This window comes from Bactrocera tryoni, unplaced genomic scaffold (assembly GCF_016617805.1).
Source record: "Bactrocera tryoni isolate S06 unplaced genomic scaffold, CSIRO_BtryS06_freeze2 scaffold_25, whole genome shotgun sequence".
In the NCBI taxonomy this organism is placed as follows: Eukaryota; Metazoa; Arthropoda; class Insecta; order Diptera; family Tephritidae; genus Bactrocera; species Bactrocera tryoni.
In genome coordinates, this window is record NW_024395977.1 from 27,616,195 (window position 1) to 27,643,178 (window position 26,984).

At 33.9% G+C, this 26,984-nt stretch overlaps 1 protein-coding gene across 2 annotated transcripts in view; it reads left to right on the forward strand.

Annotated features, from left to right (window-relative positions):
* The window catches only part of LOC120780393 (protein zntC), a 160,142-nt gene that overhangs the window by 111,894 nt on the left and 21,264 nt on the right, over positions 1-26,984 (forward strand). The gene's annotated exons all lie outside the window — the stretch shown is intronic.

Genomic DNA, 26,984 nt, shown 5'->3' on the forward strand with positions numbered 1-26,984 from the left:
CCAGTGTTCAGCAACTCGCTTTGTGTTCTTATTCGTAACAGTTCGCTGCGACGTTTTTCGGCATTCGTGTTCTTTCTTTCGTAGTACATAGTTGCATTTGCGTATCTTTTTTTTGAAATTAATATTTTGAATATATTTAAAAAATTTAATTTCATCTTTTGGTAATTAATTTGCAAATATGTATACAAATATACATAATATAATATAAATATTTTAGAAAATGGAGTATGATGAAAAAATCGAATTAATTAAAGATATTGTGAAATGTATGGAGGAAGCCATACAAATTGATTCAGACGATAGTAAAAAGGGTGATATATCTTTGTTTTAATAAATAAAATGTATTTCTTAATTGACAAAGCTGATTAATATATGTGATAGAGTGGCCCAAATACCTATAAGGAAAAAGAAACGACAATGGGTTAAAGTAAAGAGCAGACAATGGGTTAAAATAAAATGAAAGAGAATGAGAAAAAAAACTCGAGCAGAGTTGCGCAACACAAGTTGCTCGTGTGAAGGTAATGGGCGACAGCAAAAGAGAATCGCCGAGAATCAGCAACTAATGTTGCCTCATGTAACTCGCGAACTTAAGGAACATGTTTACTTATAACATTTTTTTACCGAATACATAAATTATCAACTGGGACCTAAACAAACAATAACAATAGTCTCGCTTAGCATCATAAATGTAACAAACAAAATGCATGTGCGAAAATGTAAACTGCACCAAACTATCTCATTAGCAAGTAAGCAAACATTGTAAATGCACTATCAATACAACAAACCAAATGTATCTAAACCAGTGGTCGGCATTTCTTAGCACAATTGTGCAAACTAACTTCACACGTACGCTTACGCTCTATCGTTCGGTCGTTGTCGAGCCAGCAACGAATTACATCACGCAGGACTATACCGCAAAACCAAATATGCCCTGCGAGAAATATTTTACGATTCTAAATGCCTTTGGTGCCATGCAATGCCTTTTATGTTCCAAGTTTTTTAAAGATAATAGGGAATATATCCTTAAAAGACATTTTGTTAATTTTCATCATACTATTAATTATTTGGATTAGATGATTAATTTTAATTCCAATTTCTCACTGGGCTACTCATGCCGACCACTGAGCTAAACAAACAATATATCTGTAAACAAACCTAAACAAATAATATAATCTGTATCTAACAATATATCAACTAGTAATAAGTAAACATACTAGTTAGTATAAATAGAAGTAAGATTATGAAAAACAGGCAGTAAGAAATTATGAATAACAGGTAAGGAAGGGCTAAGTTCGGGTGTCACCGAACATTTTATACTCTCGCATGGTTAAGTGATAATCGAGATTTCATAATACGTCATTTACATATTTTTCAAATACCGTATTTTTGTAAAGTTTTATTCCGCTATCATCATTGGTTCCTAATGTTTATACTCGTATTATACAAAGAAGGCATCAGATGGAATTCAAAATAGCTTTATATTGGAAGAAGGCGTGGTTGTAAACCGATTTCAGCCACATTTCGCACATGTCATCAGGGTGTTAAGAAAACATTATATTCCGAATTTCATTGAAATCGGTCTAGTAGCTCCTGAGATATGGTTCTTGGTCCATAAGTGGGCGGCGCCACGCCCATTTTCAATTTTTAAAAAAAGCCTGGGTGCAGCTTCCTTCTGCCACTTCTTCCGTAAAATTTAGTGTTTCTGACGTTTTTTGTTAGTCGGTTAACGCACTTTTAGTGATTTTGAACATAACCTTTGTATGGGAGGTGGGCGTGGTTATTATCCGATTTCTTCCATTTTGAACTGTATATGGAAATACCTGAATAAAACGACTCTGTAGAGTTTGGTTGACATAGCTATAATAGTTTCCGAGATATGTACAAAAAACTTAGTAGGGGGCGGGGCCACGCCCACTTTTCCAAAAAAATTACTTCCAAATATGTCCCTCCCTAATGCGATCCTTTGTGCCAAATTTCACTTTAATATCTTTATTTATGGCTTAGTTATGACACTTTATAGGTTTTCGGTTTCCGCCATTTTGTGGGCGTGGGATTGAGCCGATTTTGCCCATCTTCGAACTTAACCTTCTTATGGAGCCAAGGAATACGTGTACCAAGTTTCATCATGATATCTCAATTTTTACTCAAGTTACAGCTTGCACGGACGGACGGACAGACGGACGGACAGACGGACGGACAGACGGACGGACAGACGGACAGACAGACATCCGGATTTCGACTCTACTCGTCGCCCTGATCACTTTGGTATATATAACCCTATATCTGACTCTTTTAGTTTTAGGACTTACAAACAACCGTTATGTGAACAAAACTATAATACTCTCGTTAGCAACATTGTTGCGAGAGTATAAAAAAGGCAACACAAAAATAAGTGTACTGCCCAAATAAATAGAATTTCTTTTACTCACAACAAACGCCAGTTTGTTAACTAGCGCGCGCATATATGGGAAGTTGCACCGTGGGTAATAACTGTAAAATTGCCTAAAAATTTTAAGTTTCTTTGCAACTACTATAAATTTATAAAATGTAAGACAAATAACAAAAAGCATAATAAATATTTTATTTTAGTAATAATTTTTTTGATACGTCTTTATAACAGCATTTAATTTAGTTTATTTGAAGTAATAAATTCTATGCTTGGTTTAATCTCATTTGCTGTAGCTACACGCATTATTGTAAAACTTCCTTATAATAAGTAATTTCAATAATAGCTTCAGTTTATGAACCACTGTTTCTTCCAACACATGTGCCCAAATGAATCTTATGAGAGCGCAATGTAAATGATTAGCCAAAACCGCTTCTACCACCCGCTTACCATAGAATTTTCAACCATTTGGGGGTTTCCCCGTAGAAACGAGTCAGCAGATTGCTCTCTCACAACGCAGGGTTGCCAATCTCGATATACTGTAATAATTATAAAAAAAAGTCTTCAATATGTTCAAATTTTTCTTTAACTAACTCAAAATCAGAGTCGAATGCTATTATTTATAAATATATTAACTATTTTTAATAGTTTGATTTCAGTTTTGATGTTTTATATTATGAAAAATTATAATTGAAAAGTTAGATGTATACAAAATTACATATGCGTATTGAGTAATAGCAACATTGTTCGAATGAAAACGAGAACAAAACGCTTGCCGCTCGTAGCGAAGGGAGAAGCGGTATTCCATGTTTCTGCCATTAGTGTTTGTATCCTATTTGTGTGTTTAGCCACTCTCAATCAATAATGCCATATGGCGCAAATATATTTTTACTTGATGGTTTCTTATTTTTTTGAAAATATATGTTCCCTTTCTATAGCGCGAATTATTATTTTAATACATTTCCAGAGGTAACTTAGATCTTTAAAATTTAACAAAACAATTATAAAGAAAACGTCAATTTTTTGAATATTTTGGTAAAACAACCAAACTGAAAATATCACAAATAATATATTTATGTAGGAAAGGAACACAGAAGCGGAGAGAAATACTAATAATTACATTCCTGACGGATTGACCGAACTTGACGAAACTAACGAAACGGACCCTAACATGGACAAGAACAGAACGACAACGACACAGTTGAAGTCAGGAATAAAGGGATGTTAAACTTATAGTGTGAGAGCGCCTCAAAATTAGCGTTTTTTATAACATTTTCCATTATGGCCAGATTGAACAAAATAACAATTTTTGGGTATTTATCAACCCAATACCCAACATTCAGTACGAATAAAAATTACTGAATAGTGGTAATTTATTATATGGAGAAACTATTTAAATCTTTTTAAAGAATATTATAACAACTGACTTTTGTTCTTTCAATACCCAATAATAGGATATAAGCTTGTTAGCACTCAATCATTAAACGTTTTTAATCATTTTCCATTGAAAATAAAACTATGATGCTTCAAATTACAAAACGTTTCATCAAATATCTTTAAATTTCACAAATTTATTTAATATTCATTGCTTTACATTTTCTATAAGTGGTCTTGAACGTTGCAACAAATCCCTCCGCTTACTCATTTTTTTGGTAAGATTTCAATCTGGCCATCGCTCGTTTCCAATTGATAAACGTCAAAACCTACTGAACTCGATTAGCTGTCAAAGTTCAGTAGGTTTTGACGTTTAGCAATTGCTCTCTCACTGGAAGTGTCAAACATCTCTTTATCTCTGGTTGAAGTTGACCAGCGCCGCGAGCAAGTCGTTATGTATATTTTAAACTTAAATGTAAAATAAAAATCATGTAAACTAAAACTTTGTTAACGTGAATTGAATAAAATAAACAAAGAGTATTACATGGAAAAACATGTCCTACAAATTGGTGTCAGGTGTGGAATGCGAACTTTGATCGCAATTTCAGTGTCAAGTTGAAAACTAGAACTTGTACTCAGCCGTATATTTGTATGTACATATGTGCATAATTGTGTGCCAATCATTAAATTTGGCGAAATAATTTTTGTTTTTGTTGTGCGTTAGCGTAGCGTTGGCCGAACATTGCTACTACATACAGTGATAAGCGTATGTATCAGAGATCTGCAATTATTCTCTTTTTTGTGTCATTGGTTGACTAATGCAAAAATTAGTCTCAATGGGTATAAGTCAATGAAGAATAATCACTCATATCCATTAATACACGTTTACGCTCATACACATAACATGTGTAAGTAAAAAGACAAATTCTCTTCTTTGGTGTGTACTGGTAGAGTACATAGCTCTTTTATTCATTGAATTGACTCATAATATTATACCGTTATGACTAAAAACACAAAGCACCAATTATTCAGCAGAATGACTAAAGTCATTTGAGTATTTTTTGTTTGTTTTGTTTATTTGAATTTGCGAATACAACAGTTGAAATTAAATGCCAAAATATGCGTTTTCTTTTCGTTTTAATTTCTAAATAACAAAATGAGATCACATTCATAAGTAAATAAAGGAAATCCATAAGTATTAAAAATAAAATAAAAATATCCGGACATAAATAACACTTACATATATACAGAAAATATTTTTAAAGTTCTTTGTTGAAAATAGAATTTAAAACAAGTAAGGAAGGGCTAAGTTCGGGTGTCACCGAACATTTTACACTCTCGCATGATAAAGTGATAATCGAGATTTCATTATACGTCGTTTACATATTTTTCAAATACCGTATTTTTGTAAAGTTTTATTCCGCTATCATCATTGGTTCCTAATGTATATACTCGTATTATACAGAAAAGGCATCAGATGGAATTCAAAATAGCGTTATATTGGAAGAAGGCGTGGTTGTGAACCGATTTCACCCATATTTAGTACACGTAATCAGGGTGTTAAGAAAATATTATATACCGAATTTCATTGAAATCGGTCTAGTAGTTCCTGAGATATGGTTTTTGGTCCATAAGTGGGCGAGGCCACGCCCATTTTCAATTTAAAAAAAAAAGTCTGGGTGCAGCTTCCTTCTGCAATTTCTTCCGTAAAATTAAGTGTTTCTGACGTTTTTAATTAGTGGGTTACGCACTTTTAGTGATTTTCAACATAACCTTTGTATGGGAGGTGGGCGTGGTTATTATCCGATTTCTTCCATTTTTGAACTGTATATGGAGGTGCCTGAAAAAAACGACTCTGTAGAGCTTGGTTGACATAGCTATGTTAGTTTCCGAGATATGTACAAAAAACTTAGTAGGGGGCGGGGCTATGCCCACTTTTCCAAAAAAAATGCGTCCAAATATGCCTGTCCCTAATGCGATCCTCTGTGCCAAATTTAACTTTAATATCTTTATTTATGGCTTAGTTATGACACTTTATAGGTTTTCGGTTTCCGACGTTTTGTGGGCGTGGCAGTGGGCCGATTTTGCCCATCTTCGAACTTAACCTTCTTATGGAGCCAAGGAATACGTGTACCAAGTTTCATCATGATATCTCATTTTTACTCAAGTTACCGCTTGCACGGACGGACGGACGGACAGACAGACATCCGGATTTCGACTCTACTCATCACCCTGATCACTTTGGTCTATATAACCCTATATCTGACTCTTTTAGTTTTAGGACTTACAAACAACCGTTATGTGAACAAAACTATAATACTCTCCTTAGCAACTTTGTTCCGAGAGTATAAAAAAAGAGAATATTATCCACTGTGTTAGGGGCTATTCTGTTCCGCTTTTTGCCACCACTGCATTACATCAAAGTTGTCATGGAATTCAACATTTTTTTTTTGAATATCGGTGTACTTCTTCTGTAATATTTTCATCTCCTAATGAAGAAGTACATTGCAAAAGGTTTGGAAAAAAAAGCTTTCTTTATTGATTGAGGAGGTCACTGTTATTGAAGATGTAGAAGTTGAAACTGAGTCGTTTAATTGAAGAATTTGTGTCGATGGGTCTTCCGGTAGCAAAGGTATTGATGTTGTAAAAGGGTCTTGCGTAGTTAAATGACGTAAGTCATTTACTTGGAGGCATAATGCTGGCGGATATAAATAGTATGCAACTTTGTGCCATAGACTCAAATTTGGGAGCCAAGTTTCTTCTAAGCCTTCCAAAACCTTCAATTTTAAGTTTGAAATTGCTTGAACATCATTCTCATCGAATTTACAAAGTTCTTTTATTCGATGAGTTACAGGTATTACGTAGCATAAGGAAGGGGTGGAACAACCCTGAAGTTTTTTAAAAATGATTTCGAAATCTCGGCAAAGGTTAACTAAAGCTTGAATAATATATATATTTAAATTTGTAAGCCTATTCATTTCTCAATTATTTGTCAATATTTCATTAATTTTTAACCAATTGTCTGCTATTGACTTTAGCATATAAAAATGTGAGTTCCATCGGGTTGGGCAATAGCTTTTCAACGACGTTTGCAGCATATGTTGCATACCCGATTTTTTAAAATATTTTACTAACTTTTTACATGACAAAATTATGCCTTTGAGTTCAACAGTACATTCAACACTTGATTGTAAAATGTTTGAGAAAAGGTGACTTGAACAATTAAGCCTTTCGTTATTTTCTAATGCCTTTTTCACATTGCTTCCTCGATCGGTGACGAAAATAACGCTATCTAAACTGTTAATGCCAAATTCACCAAACAGACTTCGTAGCTTGTTTTTAATATTAATTCCAGTACATTGCGAAAAGTCCATAGACTTTATCCCAAGTACAATGTCATATAATTTAAAGTTTTTTTGAAAGTGCAATGTGGCACACAAAAACTCTCGTTTAATGTAAATGTCTTTCCACAAATCAATTGTGGCAGAACAGTGACCGGACTCTACAATACTGCTTAATTCACATGATATCTCTTTTTTTCATGTCCGCCTTTTTTTCTATTTTGCGCGAAATTGTTGTAGGGTCTGGGAGCAAATCGTCTATATCTAAATTTCTGCCATATTTCGTGCCAATAGCTATAAAAAATTGTATTAGATTCCCAAATGCGGAACCTTCTACGGTTGAAAAAGGATGACAGTCTGCAATCATCCAATCCGCGCAAGTTTCTAAGGCTAGTTTTCTATCGTCTTCACTAACTTTCTGTTTAGGCTGCTCTTGCATGCCACGACATTTAAACATTTTTTGCAATTTCGGCAACACAGCAAACCATTTGAAAGACTCCCGTCGTCTTTTATAATTTCTGCAAACATCTCCCATATAGCACTTCTACAATTTCGGTTGTCATTTAGTTTATAAAAACCGTTAACAATTTTATCTACGACTGCTTCAGTATCCATAGTTAACTTTTAAACTAAAAGAAATGAAATACTTATGTACATACATTTGTATATATGTAGTTATTTAGTAAAGAAAGTATTCTACCAAACTAAGTTAGCAAAATAAAACAACTTACAATTACTGAAATAATTCCACTTATTTTTTTCCACAAGTAGCAATGCGCACAATGAATACACAAAAATAAACGATAACTGCTCAGAAAGTTCAGCAAGTGGAAGCCATAACACGAATCAATACTCAAACTCATTTGTACTTTTGACATATTCGATTGTGTTCAAAGTGTACGGACGTGTTTGTGAATTCGCTCCGTGATTCTAATTTTTGCAAAAAGTAAGCAAACAAAAATAATAAATAAAAACAAACAAACAAATAAAAAAACAGTGCACACAAGCTTTTAATAATAAACATTAACAAATAGTGCACAAAACAAATATATAAAAACAAAAAACAAAACAAAAAAACAAACAATTATGAGTGCTTCGCAGCCTCAACCGCAGAACCGTAGGCATTCCTAAATGCCTACTTCAGTTTTGTCGAGCCAACAAAAGCAACTCCTGGCAAAAACAAATGTAACGGCGATGATGAGTCATCGCATCGATCAGACGAAAGAGAGACTAAGCAAGCGCAGTCAGCAGAAGCAGCAGTAAACAGCAATCGGGCAACAACAAAACCACTGACAGCAGCCACTATGCAGCCAGCAAGCACCCGGACAGCGAAGGAAAATAAAATGCAAGGTGAGAATGTACCAAGCAAAAAAGGGCCATCAGTTCAGACTGGTATTGATCGCTACATTAATATAAAAAGGAAATTGAGGCCTATTAAAACAGCGGTCAATACCAAAAAATTTCAAGCAAACACGCCAAACACCAAAAAGCCAGAAATTCTTAATGGCAACAGATTTGCCTTATTAAGCAAAGTTCCTAACGACGAAGCAAAGGGTACCACCACGGTCGTGAATGTATGAATCAGTAGTAAATATTTTTAACAAAAACAAAGTCCCACAACCAATGTTCAAAATAGAATTGATGCCAGATTCCAACAAATTAAAGAAAAATGAAATACACCCGATTTACAATTTAAAATATCTTCTCCATCGCAGAATCACCGTTGAGGAACCACACAAGAGAAATGGTCCAGTACAATGTACAAACTGCCAAGAGTATGGACACACGAAAGCATATTGCACTCTACGAAGTGTATGTGTAGTATGTGGTGATCTACATCCAACTTCAAAATGTACTCTTAAAAAAGAGGATTTAAATAAAAAATGCAGCAATTGTGGTGGAATTCACACTGCTAACTACAGGGGTTGCCCTGTATACAAAGATTTAAAATCGAAGTTGTCACAGGGCATCCAAGCACGTCGTAACCAAATGATGAATATTCCATCTAATGAAAATATTAAAATCCCCGTTCAAATTTCTAAATCAGTAAACCTTAAGGACAATGCTACACAAGGGAGTTATGCAAACGTGGTGAAAGGCAATACTACACAAATGCAATTGCCCCAAAACCAACCAAATGGAAGCGTTGAAACTATGATTTTAAGCCTCACCGCAATGTATGACACAATTTATGGCTTCAATGCAAAATATGATTCAAGAGGTAATCAAATCACAAACCAAATGTTGCAAACTTTTTAAGTAAAAATGAGTGTATTGAACATTTGTTTATGGAATGCTAACAGTGTTAACCAACATAAATTGGAACTCATTAGATTTCTGGATGAAAAAAGTATCGATGTAATGCTATTGTCAGAAACTCATCTTACGAGCAAAAACAATTTCTTTATACCGGGATTTAGACTCTATGTTACAAACCACCCAGATGGAAAGGCACATGGAGGAACAGCAGTGTTGGTTAGAAAACGGTTAAATCACCACACATCAGAATCTTATGCCACCGCGCAATTACAAGCTACAACAATAACTATTAAAAATCGCTGCGGGGACTTAAATCTGACGGCCATATACTGCCCGCCTCGGTTTAAAATTACAGACATCCAATTCAAAGACTTTTTTGGAACACTAGGCCATAGATTTATAGCAGGTGGAGATTACAATGCAAAGCACACGTATTGGGGCTCACGGCTAATTATTCCGAAAGGACGACAGCTGTATCACACTATTATAAATAGGCACAATAACCTTGACATAATATCTCCTGGTAAGCCGACATATTGGCCTAGTGATCGTAAAAAAATACCAGATTTAATTGATTTTGCTGTAATCAAAAATATAGATAAATCGCTTATGACAGCTGATACAAGTACTAATCTATCTTCTGATCACTCTCCTGTACTAATAAAGTTATGTGAACAACCCATATTCGTTAATCCAAAAGTAGGTTTGACTTCTTATAAAACGAATTGGCTAAAATATAAAAAATACGTGAGTAGCCACATTAATGTTAAGTACAAAATAAATACAGGTAGAGATATCGACGAAAGCATAGAAGAACTTAATGATATAATAACTAAAGCAGCTGTCTTAGCAACACCAAACAAAAACTATAAGCCGCTTGGTGCCAGAAAAATTACTAACAGAGAAATAGAAAAGCTTGTAAACGAAAAAAGGCGTGCAAGGCGTGAATGGCAGATAAGTCGCTCCCCTTCCACTCAGCTTCAATTGAAATCAGCTGCACGTAAACTAAAAAAAGCGCTTAAACGTGAGGAAGAATCCAATACCGAAATGTATATAAAGAAGCTGAGTCCAAATTCAAGCAAGCAAAATTCTCTTTGGAAAGCCCAAAAGACCCTGAAGCCACCAACTAACTCCAACATGCCTATACGAGACATGGGTGCAAATTGGGCTCGAAGTGACGAGGAAAAGGCTAATTGTTTTGCAAATCACCTAGAAAAGGTATTTCAACCAAATTGTCCAAAGAACAACTTTGAGTTGTCCAGCTTACCCAACACAGCTAACGAGTCACTCGAGTCTTTTAAGACTTCACCTACTGAAATTATTAGAATAATAAAAGAACTTAAACCAAAAAAGTCACCAGGACATGACAATATTACCCCAAAAATGCTAATTGAGTTACCAAATATTGCTGTATAAGTGCTCTTCGCTCTTCAGTGCAATTCTTAATCTCGGATACTATCCTATTTCATGGAAAAAGTCGCAGATTATCTTGATAGATAAACCTGGGAAAGACTTAACACTGCCGTCTTCATACAGACCAATCAGTCTTCTACCCTGTCTTCCTAAAATATTCCAAAAAGTGTTACTATCAAAGATGTCTCCTCTCCTCTCCTCGAAAATAATATAATATCAACGCACCAATTCGGATTTCGTGAAAAACATAGCACGATAGAGCAAGTAAATAGAATTACTAACGAAATAAGATAAGCATTTGAGCAAAGAGAGTACTGTTCAGCTTTATTTCTAGACGTGGCTCAGGCGTTTGATAAGGTGTGGCATGAAGGCCTTTTGTATAAGATTAAAAACATTCTACCTTTAGAATTGTATAAAACATTGGAGTCTTATTTAAAAAATAGACAATTTATGGTAAAAGTGGGAGATTTCATATCTGACGAACGACAGATAAGGGCTGGTGTCCCCAGGGTAGTGTTTTAGGCCCAACTCTATACATCATTTATACTGCAGATCTTCCTACAGCTAATAATATATTGACCTCAACTTTTGCGGATGACACAGCTTTAGTGAGTCGTAACAAATGCCACATAATAGCATCAAGAATATTAGCCGAGCACTTAAGGTCTGTCGAAGAATGGCTAGCCAACTGGCGTATAAATGTAAATGAACAAAAATGCAAGCATGTTACGTTTTCACTAAGACCTAAAATGTGTCCGGCAGTAAAAATGAACAATATTCTAGTACCCCAAGCGAACGACGTAACTTATCTTGGTATTCACCTAGATAGAAGACTTACGTGGAGAAAACATATATCTAGTAAAATAACTTGCATGAAGATAAGAGCTGCAAATTTAAATTGGCTTTTAAATAAAAACTCTAAACTTAGCCTAGACAACAAAGTGCTTTTATATAATGCGGCCATAAAGCCGATTTGGATGTATGGCATTCAACTGTGGGGTACGACCTGTGCAAATGATATTAATATAATACAAAGGTTCCAATCAAAAATGCTTAGAAAAATCACGTGTTCACCGTGGTACATGCGTAATGAAAATATCCATAAAGACCTTGGTATTTCTATGGTAAAGAAAGAAGTAGAAGACAGCAGAATTAAATATATATCTAAACTCCGAGATCACCCAAACCCTTTGGCTAATGCTTTGGTACATTCCTGCGATCAAACACGCCTTAAAAGAAGAGATATGCCTGCGTACTAAGGAGCAACGTATCACAAAAACAGCTCAAACACTTGCTTGAGCTTGTCTAGTTTTTAAATAGATTTAAGATTTTAAAACTTATTGTTAGGCTTTTAAAACAAAAAGCAGATTCAATAAATAAAAAAGATATTGCAAAAAAAAAAAAAAAAAAAAAAAAAATATTGTTGAAGGATTTGTTGGAAATATTCAACAATATTAGATTTGCCTTCGAACAATATAGTATATACTTATATCGGGTGATTTTTTAAGAGCTTGATAACTTTTTTTTAAAAAAAAACGCATAAAATTTGCAAAATCTCATCGGTTCTTTATTTGAAACGTTAGATTGGTTCATGACATTTACTTTTTGAAGATAATTTCATTTAAATGTTGACCGCAATGCTGCGTCTTAGGGTGGTCCATTCGGAAAGTCCAATTTTGGGCAACTTTTTCGAGCATTTCGGCCGGAATAGCCCGAATTTCTTCGGGAAATGTTGTCTTCCAAAGTTGGAATAGTTTGCTGGCTTATTTCTGTAGACTTTAGACTTGACGTAGCCCCACAAAAAATAGTCTAAAGGCGTTAAATCGCATGATCTTGGTGGCCAACTTACGGGTCCATTTCTTGAGATGAATTGTTCTCCGAAGTTTTCCCTCAAAATGCCCATAGAATCGCGAGCTGTGTGGCATGTAGCGCCATCTTGTTGAAACCACATGTCAACCAAGATGCTAACAAACTTTTTGTTGCCAAAAATGGAAGAACTGAACTTGGTTGACATGTGGTTTCAACAAGATGGCGCTACATGCCACACAGCTCGCGATTCTATGGCCATTTTGAGGGAAAACTTCGGAGAACAATTCATCTCAAGAAATGGACCCGTAAGTTGGCCACCAAGATCGTGCGATTTAACGCCTTTAGACTATTTTTTTGTGGGGCTACGTCAAGTCTAAAGTCTACAGAAATAAGCCAGCAACTATTCCAGCTTTGGAAGACAATATTTCCGAAGAAATTCGGGCTATTCCGGCCGAAATGCTCGAAAAGTTGCCCAAAATTGGACTTCTTCCGAATGGACCACCAAGACGCAGCCGCGGTCAACATTTAAATGAAATTATCTTCAAAAAGTAAATGTCATGAACCAATCTAACGTTTCAAATAAAGAACCGATGAGATTTTGCAAATTTTATGCGTTTTTTTAAAAAAGTTATAAAGCTCTTAAAAAATCACCCGATATATGAGTGCTCTGTGTATTTCTATGATTTGGTTGGAATGAGTAATAGGCCGACTTCCTAAACGCAAGTTGCGATGCATAACTCGAAAAAATGCGTATGAAATGCAAAGCTGATTTTCAACGCAACTCTGCGTTGCAAATAAATGCTTTGCATATAAATGACGTTTAGGAACGTCATCGTAAAACTCATACATAAAACATATGTCAAATAATGACTGTTATTACAAATAACGAAATTTTGAGTTAATATGGACGAGAGAAGAAATTATTCATTAATTTTATTAGCAAATGCTGAAGAATTAGCTTTAGCTAATTCTTCAAATATTAAGTTAATAAAAAAACTAATTGAAAAGAAAAAAAGAAGCGGCAGTTTTTATTAAGGACTTTGAATTTAAGGAGAAGAAAGTGGTGAAAAATAAAAATTTTTGTGGATCTATTGTATTGATGGAAGACGATATATTTTATTCCCATTTTCGGATGCGAAGAAGCACGTTCAAGGTAAGTACACAATTGAATTTCAAATATGGATAACATAAAACGTGTTCGCTGCAATTTCAGAGGCTGATGACTATGCTACAACCAATGTGGACCGAATCATCAACAGGTCGCACTGCAGTTTCCATGGAAAAGGCATTGTATTTGACAATTTGGAAGCTTGCCTATAATACATCATTTCGACAAAATAGTGACAGATTTGATGTAGGAATGGGCGCCACTTACAGAGCATTTATTAAAATCCTCAAACTTATATGTCGCCTAAAATCGACAATAATAAAATTTCCAACTACTACTGCAGCTCAAAAAAAGATCGCTGATGGGTTTTCTCAACGTCGCCACAATATATTTCCTTTTGTATTAGGATGCATTGATGGAACGCACATTCCCATATCACAACAAAAAAATGATGCAATAAGTTTCTATAACAGAAAAGGGACGTTTTCCATCATTGCACAGGTAATTACACATGTATACTCATCTCTTGTCAAATTATAATAAGCAATTTGTATAGGCCACTGTTGACAGCGATATGAAATTTCTGGACGTCTTTGTCGGCTGTCCCGGACGATGTCATGACGCATCAGTGTGGCAAAGGAGCCCATTTCGTAGAGCACTAGTAAGCGGTGAATTAAAAATTCCACCAAATCACCACTTCTTAGGCGACGCAGCTTATCCGCTAGAAACGTTTCTCATGGTGCCATATCGGGATAATGGTTTTTTAACATCGCAGCAGAGCAAATTTAACACTATTTTAAGCACTAACCGAGTTTTTAATGAACAGGCGTTCGGGATATTAAAACAAAAGTTCAGAATTTTAAAATTTATTGGTGTACAGCTCGCTCATATTCCAAAAATTATTGTATTAACGTGCATGATAATACATAACGTGATTATAATCAATGAAAGTCAGCAAAACATTGACTGCATAGAATTGGACGAAGAGGAGGCCTAAACATCTGAAGTAAGTGTTCCATCATTGCAAAGAGATTAAGCCCAACAAAAACGAAATGCCCTGGCAGCGTTGTTTTCAAGTTGAATTAAACGACAATTCTAAAATAAAAAACACAATTTGAATAACATGAACATAAATGTATTTTATTTCGTAAGATAGGAACTTTCAAAACTATAACATATATATATATATATGTATATATTTCTTATAATTATATAATAGTAATTATTTATATTATTTATAAACTATCCTGGATTTTCAAATAAAGCCCGTAGTTGCTTTAATTCTTTAAGTTTATCTTTTTCAACTTCAAGTCTTTCACTTTCTATTTTTATAATCTTATTTATAGCTTCGTTTTCCTTTTCGGATTCTTTCTCTAAGAATTCGATTACGCCATTTCTCTTTCTTTTAACTGATGTTGTAGGTGTTACATCCATTCCGTCAATTGTTGCTGTGGTGGAAGGACTTTCCAATGAAATTATAGAATACTCGGTCATTTCTGGTGGCACTTCAATACTAGAACGACTCCCAAACACTTCATCGATTTCACTAAAATATTCCCAATTTGATGCTGCTTCGCCAAAAGTACTGTTTCTTTTCTTTATACGCTTATAAGTCCCCATTATGTTGAGAAAACACCTCGTTATTTCATCTCTTGAAAATGGAAACGAGCTCTCAACGTCCCTCATTTCCCTTAAAATCGACTCCCAAATTGTATTTCTCTTTTTCTTTTTGCCGGAAAATTCTGCTTCATGGCGAAGCCTTGTTGGTTTTAATAATTTCTTCCGCTCGTGTGTCCACTTTTTTTTCTCTATATTATAAAATAAAACGAAATGATAACACAATTTAAATTAGTTACAATAAATAAAAATTATTTACTCTGCCATTGTCTGTTCTGCATACCAAATAAAATTGATGCACGCTTAAAACATCTGATGCGTTTAAAACTGAGTTGCCAACTAATTAGGAACATTAGGCGTTGCCAGAAAATTCAAGTATGACTTTAGGAACTATATGTATTGTAAATATGCATTGCAACCTGCGTTTAGGAAGTCGACCATAGTATTTTATGAATTAGCATTGATACACACTTGCACCAATTGTTATGGCTCATGACCAGGGATAGGCAAAGTCATAGCAGGTGCTAAAAGAGCGTCAGTGATCGTATACGTATACACACGAATTGTCACTAACACGCACAAACAAAGAGCGTAAAACGAGCACTTACGATGGGACGAACTTTGTCACAAAGAGATAGTGAAGCGCTGAACACATAGAGAGCGACAGACTGCAAACTAAATCTGTCAAATATTAAAATACACACGTTGTTATGGGCAGTGTTATTTTGACAGCTGCACGACTACACGACTGCAGGCCGACAGTTGTCGTTCTCGCTAACTTCAATATCCTCCTATATTTGCCAACGACAGTAGAGTTGACAGTAGAATGGAAGATAGAAAGAGGAGGTAGAGGGTGATGCCACTAACATGTAAAATGTAAAATTATTCACAGCTCTAACAAACATGAAGTTATTTTACAAATAAAAGCATAAAATAGCTATATTATAGCTCTGTTATATCATTTGTAATAACAATTGATAATTTAAAGCAAAAATATTGACCTATTTACTTATTTTTTGCATAAAAAATTTCCCTTTGAACAAAATATTTAAATTTCATTGAAGTGAAAGGAATTAGTATGGCCACAATGAAATTGTGTACATACAAAATGGACAACTGCGTTGTTTTGTGTACATGCCGGCCATTGTGTTGTTGTTGCTTCTCAAAATGTACATGTAGTAAGATGAACAACGACGTTTTCAGTTCACTGTCGTGCTGCTGCAGTCTGTCGCAATCATTGTGTTTACCACTTCAAATCAGTCTGCAATCAGAAGTCAAGCTGAATAGACCTGTACGCATTACTTTATGATTTATGAATGTACGTATCTGCGAGTACTCGTATTGGATACATAAATATGGCAAAGTTAATATCGTTCAAAGCTGAGTGGGAATTCGATGTTTTTTTTATTTTAAATAATTCTGCGAAGCCGTAGTGCTTGTTATGCGGAAGAATTTTAAATTTTGTGTACAAGCAAAATTTAAAAAGGCATTTCCTTTCATTTCGCAAAGAAATAAATAATTTATTAAACGAAGATAGGTTAATAAAGTTTTTTGAACTAAAGCATTCATTTATACAAAATGCTAATTTTATCGAACAAAGCGATTCTTCGGCTTTTATTAAGGCTTCCTGCATTATTTGCTATGCTTTAGCAAAAAGGGGAAGACCATTAGAGGATGGAAGGTTTTTTAAAACGGTCGCAATACCAGTGCTTCAATGTTTTGGGCAATCTGGAATTGAACTAGCCGTAACATTAATGATATTCCACTGTCCCGCCGAACTATTACTCGACGCATTGGCGATATTTCTAATTTTATATATTTGAATTTGAAAAAAAAGCTTTTGTCTTCAAAATTTTATTCAGTTGCTTCAGACGAAAGCACAGACATTCAAGATACAAGTCAACTTTTAATATACATAAGGACCGTTGATGAAAATTTTAATATCTCGGAAGATATGCTTTGTTTACAAGGATTATATAAAAATGCAACCGGGAAAAATATATTCAAGGTTTTAAAACGACAACTTTTGTCATTTTCGGAAAAAGAAAAGCTGTCGTCCATTTGCACGGACGAAGCACCTACTATGATAGGCACAAAAGACAGTTTAATTGGCCAGCTTATGCGCAACGGTATAAACGTACCCACTTTTCACTGCATTTTGCATCAACAGCAATTATGTGCAAAAACTTTTAAGGTTGGAAAAGTAATGGAAATTGCAGTCAAAATTATAAAAAAATTCGTGGTGGTCATAATGCTCTTACTCATCGAAGGTTTCGGCAATTTTTGGAAGAAACCGAATCAGAATTTAGCGATGTTCTGCTTCACACAGAAGTGAGATGGCTTAGCAGAGCTAAATGTCTTGAACGCCTGTTTAACTTAAAAGAAGACGTAATTTTGTTTTTTGCCGAAGATTCTTCTGCAGACACCAAAGAAATAATCAGCAATTTAAATAATCCTAATTTTTTGTTAAGTTTTGCTTTTTTGTGTGACATCAGTATTTTTTTCTCCCAGTTAAATTTAAATATGCAAGGTAAATATAAATACATTTTTGATTTTTCAGTAGCTATGGTCGCATTTAAAAAACGTCTGCAAATTCTTGAAAATCAAATTCGTTTTGGAGTTTTAGACAATTTTAAACACACAAAAGAAATTTGTGATCATTTTGATATGCAAAATAAATTAACAATGTACTTCGACTCATTTAAAGACCTCAATCAGAATCTAAGTATTAGATTCAAAGACTTTAGTAGGGTTAAACCTATAATTGATTTGTATGAGAATCCCTTCCTCTGTAAAATTGATAATCTTGAAGGACATTTACGAGAAGAGCTCAGTCAACTTCAGTCTGATGTTAACCTTCCCTTAGACCGTGGTATTGAATTTCGGAGAAATATTGAAGAGCACAAATATCCGCTTTTAAAAAATGAGATTTTTAAATTATATTCTATGTTTGGAACAACTTATATTTGCGAGTCAACGTTCTCAGCAATGGTATATATTAAGAATAGGTATAGAACTAGGCTAACGGATAAACATTTAGAAGACCTGCTCAGGATAAAAGTATAAAATTTTGATTTAGATTATAATGAGGTCGTCAATTATATTATATTATAGTGAAGAATGAATTAATTTTTAGTTAAAATTTTAAGTTTAATATTTTTTCGGTAATCAATTGAAGTATTCTATCCAAGTTAAATATGAATTATTCATTATAAAATATTATTATTTTATATTACAAAATTACGTCGTACATACAAGTATGTACATTCGTATGTAGCATGCGCTACTTCGTACAATAAACCTACTTATTCGACTTCTGCAAGCATGATTCTGATTATTTCTGATCGTTGATTCGCCTTATCACACAGTAAATGCACTAACACAATGTCATTTTATGAGTGCCGTTTGGTTGTGGTCGTGCTCATCCCTGCTCATGACTTAAGTACACCAATTTTATTGGTACTCAATGCAGATCTCTGGTATATACATAAGTATATAGATATATGTACATATATAGTCAATTTCGAAGAAAATGTACAGAAACGCCAAGAAGTCGTTGCTACGTTGAGTGGATGTTGTTACGATGCTACATGTAGCTGTTGCTGTGGTTGCCAGGCAAATTTTGAAGTTGTTGTAGCTGGTAGCCAAGTGTTGCTGTTGTTGGAGTTACGTAGAGTTGAAGCGTGTTGAATGTGGTTGTAGCAGTTTAGCGTCGTCAGTTAAAGAATAACGGAACTATCGCAGTAATTTTCCGAAGCGTCGTTGGGCAAAGTGGTGCGATTCGAGCGAAAAGCAGATAAGTACAGTAAAACAAGTTGAGTAAGAAAAAAAATATTTTAACTGTAACAAATGAAAACGTAAGCTTTTACTTTCGCTTTTATGTTACATTTTTATAATACGTAAATTTATGTAAACGAAAATGAATCTTAATTAATAGTTAATAAGATATTGACTTGTACCGTACCATTAAAACGAATTAGAAACAACAAAGCATTGTTGAAGTTAGGAAACAGTATTAATAGGTTATTGTACAATTTAAATATAAGTATTAAAGTTTTGTGGATTTTAATATAACATTATTTTCTCAATGTGTATGTAGTACTAATATTTGCGTATTTACAAAGAACTGTATAATTTAAAATATTTTAAATCTAAGCATATCATACATAAGTATATTGTAACCAATAACTTAAAGTCGGATAAAATGAACAGAGACGAAATTTTAAAGTTGACAGTCAATGGACTGAAAGACAAATTGATTGAGCTAGGACTTAAGGTTACAGGACGAAAGACGACATTATAAGATCGACTGCTAGAATATTTTGGTCAAAGTGTAGATATTGATGATGACGATAATGAAGGTTTCGAATGCAGCGATGTTGGTTCATCACCACCAAGCGATGTTCAACACGAGGTACACAGTCGTGCGCTATTCACTTTAGTGATATACAGTATTCATTAACATCCTTTAGCGGATCGGGTTCTCGAAGAATGGTTAGAAGATTTTAATGAAAATGCAGACGCGGTCAAGTGGAAAAGTTCGTGCTAGTTGCCAACAAGCCACTAGTTCAAGTTTAGATCAGTCGAAAGGCTGATGTTGAAGTTAAGGTTGCAGTTAAAGTTGAAATTGTAGTTGAAGTTGAAGTTGCAAAAGTTAAGTTGAAATAGAAGTTGAAAGTTGCAAAAGTTTAAGTTGAAGTTGCAGTTAAAGTTGAAGTTGAAGCTAAAGTTGAAATTTTAGTTAAAGTTGAAATTGCAAAAGTTTGGGCTAACCGCCAACAAGCTACTAGTTCAAGTTTAGATCAGTCGAAAAGCTGATGTTGAAGTTAAAGTTGTAGTTATAGTTGAAATTGTAGTTGAAGTTGAAGTTGCAAAAGTTAAGTTGAAATAGAAGTTGAAAGTTGAAAAAGTTGAAGTTGCAGTTAAAGTTTAAGCTAAAGTTGAAATTGTAGTTAAAGTTGAAGTTGCAAAAGTTCGGGCTAGCCGCCAACAAGCTACTAGTTCAAGTTTAGATCAGTCGAAAGACTGATGTTGAAGTTACACTGACAATGAAAAAACGAGAAGTTCCGATAAGGGTATCTCTAAGGGTCATGTTCCTTCAATATTATGACTATCAGATAGAACATCGGATGAAACAAGCTCAGCATAAGCATAAAGGCGGTATGTACAGCTTTGGAGAAAAGCAATTTTGCAGATTTTTATCTTGAGCATGGCATCCTTCGCAAAGATCCCATTAAGGAACTTATAGTTGTTCCATCTACTATGAAGATGAAGTTAAAGCTGATGTTCAAGTTGAATTTGAAAGATTCAAGTTCAAGTTGAAGTAGAAAGTTGCAGTTAAAGTTGAAGTTGAAGTAGAGAGTTGCAGTTAAAGTTGAAGGTGAAGCTAAAGTTGCAGTTGAAGTTGAAGATAAAGTAGAAGGTGAAGTTGAAGTTGAAATTGAAGTTTAGGTCGAAGTTGTAGTTACATACGTAAAAAAGCGAAGGAAAACATTGGCAAAATACAGGAAGAAAACAGCAATAATGTTTAATAAAAATCGAAAAGAAGAAACAAAGTACAGGATTAACGAGCTAGTAGCCACTAAGCGAACGCAGTTTTGTTCGGGATTAAAACTCAAACCCAAGTTTTTAGGTCTGTATAAAATTAATAAGGTTTTGCCACACGGAAGATATGAGGTACAGAAAGTAGGTGATCATGAAGGGGCCGATAAAACCATTTCAAATGCCGAGTATATGAAGAAGTGGGCGCCTTCAATTGAACCTGAGGCATCATTCGGGTCGAATGACGCGTCAGGAAGGCCGAATGTAGGAAAGGAACACAGAAGCGGACAGAAATACTAATAATTACAACATTTAAGTTGACCAGCGCCGCGAGCAAGTCGTTATGTATATTTTAAACTTAAATGTAAAATAAAAATCATTTAAACTAAAACTTCGTTAACGTGAATTGAATAAAATAAACAAAAAGTATTACATGGAAAAACATTTCCTACATTTATATGAGCATTTTCATTAAATGGAACTGCAATATGTTTAAACAAAATATATATTATGGTCACAAGTATTTTTTCCTTTTTATATATGCAGATATATAAAACTGCCTTGCATATACATTAGGGTGTCCGTTATTTACCAAATTGATTATTTTTGACAAGACGCCCCCTAAACTTTTAGTTATCCATCTAAAAAAAAATATCAGACCATAAAAAGTCCTTAATTTTCATAATAAACCTTGCCCCAAACACGATACATTTCCCATGGAAATTACATGGGATTTTTCCACTTTTTACGAATATTTTTTTTTTTCTGGAACTTTCTCGTTTGTAGGAATAAAAAAGTCATATTCTTGTACAGAATTGAATGCTCTACAAAATACGTCTAGACAATTTTTCGATATACTCACTCCTTTAAAAGTTATTCAAGGTTAAAGTTAACTTCTGTGTAATTTCTTGAAGTATCGAACTTTTACGGCAAATTGAATTTTTTTTGTAAAATTCAATTGTTTATTCTAAAAAATATAATCTTTTGTTGGTCATAAATCCGGCTCTACTCTGATTCTTATCTAGAACGGAGTGAAAAAAAATGATTTTCGAAATTTCATAAAACTCGGTTAAGGGGTTACATGGCTTTACAGGTTTCTAAAAATCAAATCCGTTTTATTGTCTGGTTTTATTAAGTTCTACAAGATAAGATAAAAAATAAGAAAAATTTGCAAATCAAATCAAATTTAAACCATTTGAGTACATCAGATTTCCTTTATTAAACATTTCCTTAGTTACATTTGAATATTTTTTTATACTCGCTTACAACTTGAATCACATATTGTTTTTTTCTTCTTCACTTCTTGCTAAAATATTAACATATTCTTCGGCTAATTTTACCGCCCTCTCCACTGTATCATTAACAACCCGCAATTTTTTTTACAATTTCCCAAGCCCTTACATATTCTGGATCCTCTAACCACTCAGTACAACTTAACTGCAAAAATCTAGTATCAATATTAAATCTTTTTCGAAAATTTTAAAGAATTTGAATTTATAAAATAATCAATATTTTTTATTTGTAAACCATTTAAAATCTTCCACATTAAAGGCGATGAAACGTTTAGGAATCTCGAACTGTTCGTCATTACTGACTTTTAAAGCCTTTAACCATTTCTTTTCTTGACGCTGAGAGATATATTTTTATCGAAAAATGATAAGGCCGCTGCTTCAGGATTTAAGTACCATAAATGGTTTCGAAATTTTTGAAGAACGGCATTAGACAAATCTTTATCTATCATTCTATAATTGTAAACAGATTTTATAAATTCAATATCTTGATTTGGTCCAGCTGCAGCTAAAGGTGCAGAGAACCAATAAGGGACGTATACAAAAACAATAAATAATGAAATCTCGAACAAACTTTTTTCATCTTCAGCGCTTAATTTAATACTGTTCCGAAAGATGTATATTTTTAAACTGTAAATGGCTTTCGCCATCCATCGAGCATGATGAAAAGCCCCCGGTTTGTAAAATTTCGTTTTTGTGGAGTAAACACAAGATACCTACAAGGAAGGTATAATAAATCAGTCTCCATTTTACTTTCAAGAATCACAGCAGCTCCTTTTCTGCAGCCGAAATTCGAATTTGTGGTATCACAGCAGAGTGCTTTGACAGCCTTGTTCAATCCCCACTCGCAAATCGTGTTATATATTTCCTCAGCTTGTGTAAAACCATGTCCATCTGACAATGCAGGCACTCCGAGCAATTTTTCCTGCCCATTAAAACTAATTATAATAGGAAGTCGTTCAATGCGCTCTGAAGTATACTATCAGGATTAAATTTCCCATCCCAATGAATCACTCCGCTATCAACTACACTTTCATCAAACAGGATTTCAATATTTTCAGCCATTTTTTTTTCTAATTTTTTACCGTAACTCATGATAAGAACTTTTATTCAAGATTAGAACATGAGGATTCAATCCTAGAGCCGGTGCCAAAGCTGAAACAAGTCGAACCGATCCTCGATAAGAAATTTTACAGCTGTCAAAGGCAGCAACAACATCATCAGTGAAAATACTAATAGTTCCTCGGATATTTTTTGGCTCGAAATATCTTCCAGTTCCCTCAAACTCTGACACTGATGTTGACTGTGAGTTGCTCACAGTTTCTCCACTGGATTTCATGAAATTCGGAGTTCCTGACGAGCACAGTGCATCGATATCTAAGTAGAAGTAGAACGATTTTAGTGTCATGGTTTTACATTTTCTGAATACCTTACAATTGCTTTATATTTTGTTAACAATTCAGAATTTTATATTCTAACAAAAATCAAAATGGTGATTTAAAGAGAATAAAATAAAATTTTTAGCTTAGGATCTGTCGTAAAAGTGTCAGCTTGAGTTACAACTTTGTTTTCATCACCAACTTGATTGTTATTTTTAGGTGATAAAAGAGCCTCAACTACAATTAAAATTTTAATCAAAAATTAATACATTAGAATAAATAACTTTAAAATAGTCAATTAATGAAACTAATTACTTAATTGTGATTCAAGTTACCAATTTCATTTGTTGTTTTATTAACTTTTGCAGCTGTGAGATGAAAAATACGTTGAGATCGTTGATCAATCAAAAATTGTTTCTTTTCCTCATCAATCAATTCAAAAACATTACCATGAGCTATATCAAATAATTAGTTGAGTTTACTGGAAAAAAATTTGGTTTCTTTAGGTCGGTTGGCGTGTTTTTGAGCATTCCTGTACTCTTTATGGAGTGTATTCAATTTTAATTTACAACGTGAAATAATTTGCGTTGGAATCTCCGCTATATTCCAAATCTCTAACTTCACTTATAACACTTGCAACGCTGTCATCGATTGATTCTTTGAGATTTTTGAGTGATGATATAAGAGTGCAAAACCTCTTTATTCGTTGGTAATTTTTTTATTGAGAGAACTGATTCTTTTTCAATCATAAATATACTACTCCTCAGATTCATCGATTGATTGTCACTCACTTTTAAAAATAAAGCAAATTACAATTGATAATGGTTAAAACACTGCTCAAGTTTTTACTTTATTTCTATGGTTAATGTGAATGGAGGTATTAAGTTTTTATTTATGGAGTGCTCTCCAGGTACCACCCAATTCATTTGAAGGACAACTAAGCACAATTCTATGCTTAACTCAAGCTTATATAGAAAAATAATATGTAAGCGAACTGGCGAAAATAATAATGTTGTTATTGCATACGGGACAATGGTCTGACCAATGAACTGTATAATCGTAAGATGTGCCAAGCTAAAACGCATCACCTGATAATTGTGCTTCTAGTTGTTTTTGTATACTGCACAATGGTCTGACCCAAACAACGGTAGAAATGCCGAAATGAAAATGAGTCACCTGATCATGGTGATGCCAGATAGGGCAGCGTGTACCTGGATAATGCTGATGCCAAATTGCACAGTATAACTCATATAAATTAAATGAACTTATTATTAATCGTTAACAACATGTAATTAATTACTCTTCATGTTTCAGAGTTTTTCTGCCGTAACATCAGAGAAATTATATTTTTTAGAATAATCAATTGAATTTTACAAAAAAAAATTTCAATTTTCCGTAAAAGTTCGAAAATTCCAGAAATTACCCAGAAGTTTAACCTTGAATAACTTTTAAAGGGGTGAGTATATCGAAAAATTGTCCGGACGTTTTTTGTAGAGCATTCAATTCTGTATAAGAATATGACTTTTTTATTCCTACAAACAAGAAAGTTCCAGAGAAAAAAAAATATTTGTAAAAAGTGGCAAAATCCCATGTAATTTCCATGGGAAATGTATCGTGTTTGGGGCAAGGTTTATTATGAAAATTAAGGACTTTTTATGGTCTGATATTTTTTTTTAGATGGAAAACTAAAAGTTTAAGGGGCGTCTCGTCAAAAATAATCAATTTGGTAAATAATGGACACCCTAATATACATATACGTATAAAAGCCCACAACTTGAGAAAAGTTTTTCCAATTGTAGCTAAAATGAATTTTTACAACTGGTATCACCACCATTAACTGTTCTATCACATGTACAGTGGTGTGAAGAAAATAGAAACAGCCATTGGATATTGTGAAGTTTTAAAATGTGCTGTTTTCTTAGTAAATAAAATTGTTTTTAGAATAACTTACATAATTTTTTCCCAACAGTGATTAGAATTTCCCACCATACAAAGATAAATAAAAACAAATGTTAATGCGAAACTCTAAAACCTGCAAAATATTTTTACCTCTTTTTGTCCACACAACTGTACAATTCCGATATGAAGTAAACATCGGCTCTTTAATTTGTATACAATGTCAGTATTGCCGCAACCATTCTGCCAGAGATAAAGAGATGTTTAACTCCTCTCTCACTGGAAGTGAGAGAGCAATTGCTAAACGTCAAAACCTACCGAACTTTGACAGCTAATCGAGTTCAGCAGGTTTTGACGTTTCTCAATTGGAAACGAGCGGTGGCCAGATTGAAATCTTACCAAAAAAATGTGTAAACAGAGGGATTTGTTGCATCGTTCTAGACCACTTATAAAAAATGTAAAACAATGAAAATTAAATAAATTTGCGAAATATTAAGATATTTGATGACATGTTTTGTAATTTGAAGCATCATAGTTTTATTTTCAATGGAAAATGATTAAAAATATTTAATGATTGAGAGCTAACAAGCTTAAATCCTGTTATTGTGTATTGAAAGGACAAAAGTCAGTTGTTATAATATTCTTTAAAAAGATTTAAATAGTTTCTCCATATAATAAATAACCAATATTTAATAATTTGTATTCGTACTAAATGTTGGGTATTGGGTTGATAATTGCCCAAAAATTGTTATTTTTTTTACTCTGGCCGTAATGGAAAATGTTATAAAAAACGCTAATTTTGAGGCGCTCTCACACTGGAATAAGTTTAACATCCCTTTATTCCTGATTCTGCGATGAACATTAAGTTACATAGGAATGTAATTGATTTTTTTCGCCACTTTTTATGCCCTCAAGCTCCGATTGGTAAAGCTTTATAACAAAATTTTCAATACTGGTGTCTACCCCCAATTTTGGAAAACGTCCTGTGTTATACCAATACTTAAACCACACAAATCCTCCGATGAACTTGCTAACTATAGGCCGATTTCCCTCCTTCCATCTATGGGCAAAATTTTGGAAAAGATCGTGGCTAACCGCTTGATGTGGTATGCTCAGCGAAACAAGTTCATATCACCGAATCAAGTCGCCTACAAAAAAGGTCAAGGCACGTTAGATGCTTTAATCCAACTAGACTACTTCATTACTAACGCTTTGTCCAGCAAAAACCACGTGTCCGTACTATTTCTGGACTTTTACAGAGCTTTCGACAAAATTGGAGCCCATATTATTATTCGACAACTTAGAAAATGGAAAATAGGCCAGAATATGATACGTTTTATTACTAACTTTCTCACAAACAGAAAACTCAAAGTCAACGTAAATGGTTTTCTTTCTTCAACACTCCTGCTTTCTAATGGTACGCCGCAAGGCTCACCTCTTTCAGCCCTCCTTTTTATCATTGCTTTCGATGATATTAGTAGGATGATAAAAAATTACATAGGAGTTGAGCACCAGATCTATGCTGACGATGTCCTAATCTACACAAAAGTCTCTGACGTTAATTTAGCTCAA